The sequence below is a fragment of the Limulus polyphemus genome, unplaced genomic scaffold, assembly GCF_000517525.1.
Source record: "Limulus polyphemus unplaced genomic scaffold, Limulus_polyphemus-2.1.2 Scaffold4628, whole genome shotgun sequence".
Lineage (NCBI taxonomy): Eukaryota > Metazoa > Arthropoda > Merostomata > Xiphosura > Limulidae > Limulus > Limulus polyphemus.
In genome coordinates this window covers 84,094-85,651 of record NW_013670238.1, presented here as the reverse complement: position 1 = coordinate 85,651, position 1,558 = coordinate 84,094, and the positions used below count along the sequence as shown (strand labels likewise).

At 30.4% G+C, this 1,558-nt stretch overlaps 1 protein-coding gene across 1 annotated transcript in view; it reads left to right on the top strand.

Moving 5' to 3' along the window:
- Nucleotides 1-641: 641 nt before the first annotated feature.
- The window catches only part of LOC106471443, a 16,560-nt gene continuing 15,643 nt past the window's right edge, over nucleotides 642-1,558 (top strand). The window contains exon 1 of the mRNA XM_013932045.2: nucleotides 642-770. The gene's annotated coding sequence lies outside the window, so the exon portion shown is untranslated. The remainder of the gene's footprint in view (nucleotides 771-1,558) is intronic.

Genomic DNA, 1,558 nt, shown 5'->3' with positions numbered 1-1,558 from the left:
TTTGTATTGACATTTACTCATCATATAATTGCAATTAATAATAAAACTTCGGTTATGACCTTATGTTTATTTTAGTTTAAATTTCTTAATTTAGTTTCACAATATGAAGTAGATTTTTTATGGCCAAAAACAAAAAGTTGAAAAGCACCCAGTTTTTCACCATATTAATTTGGCATCAATAATATTAACACTTGGTGCCCAATTGTGCTTTTTAAAACTTTCTTAGTTTATTATTTTTATCTGTAAATAAAGTTTTTATTTTAGCATTATAATTAAACTGACAATATATATTTTTGTAATATATATTTAAATTTGTGATAGAATAGCTTATCAATTTTCAAGTTGGTCTGAACCTATGATAGATGTGTTACAGTTAAAGAGACATTCAAAAATTAGTCATATTGTTTAAAGCACAATAGCTCAAATTATGGTCTATATTTTGTGGAAAAATCATTTGACAAATTTTGTGAAAACATTTCACTGATCTATGCAAATTTTTTTTCTTAGAACAATATATTTGTTGAACATTTTTTTCACAAAATATATCTTAATAATGTATTCTGTACATTGTCTAAATACTAAAACTCATTTATATGTCAGTATTTAATATGGAAATGTTTTTTTTTTTTAACTTTACTGTTGTAAAGATAAGGGGCACTGAGAAGAAAGGAGCACCCGAAGTTCATATATCATACCATAATGGAGAACATTACTCCAGCGTGAGAAGAATAGGAGATGACACAGAATCACCTGCTAGCATCAGGTTATCTGTAAGTGTGAGTTTTGTGTTTAATACAGGAGGAATTTTAATAGTTATACTTAATTAACATCTTGATAATTGGCATCTAGAAATGTGTTGGGGCTTCACAAAGCTCACCATAATCTATTCCATTAAATTGAATAAGGAACTAACAAGTATTCCAACGCAAAGGCCTAGTTATGAGAACTAAAACAAAAATTGCTCAAAGAATGCCCGATGAGTTTGGGATGAAAATTTGTGCTTTTCACAAGTATATTATACAGTAAAGACAAAAAAACTCCATTTGAATTGTCTCCAATAGCAAACATGGATGAAACACCTTTAACATTTGATGTTCCAAGCAATAGAACAACTGATATAAAAGCTACTAAAACTATAGTATTATACAGTGGTGCTAACATGTTGTGCAGATGGAACAAAATTACCACCAATGTTAATTTTTAAAAGAAAAACAATGCCCAAAGAAAATTTACCCAGTGGTGTTCACGTACATGAAAAAGGATGAATGGATGAAGACGGAACACTACTTTGGTTTGAAAAAATTTGGTCGAAACGTCCAAGAGGCTTATTAAAAGAGCCTTCTCTCCTCGTCTGGGATTCTTTTAGAGCTCATAAAATGGAAAAATAAAGGAAAAAACTAATGAACTAAAAACACAGCTGGCTGTTATACCCGGCGGTTTAACAAGTCAACTGCAACCTCTCGATGTTTCTATTAACAAACCCTTTAAGACTTAATGAGAAAAGAATGGAACAACTGGATGCAGCAGGAAAATTCTGCTATGACCCCTACAGGACGAA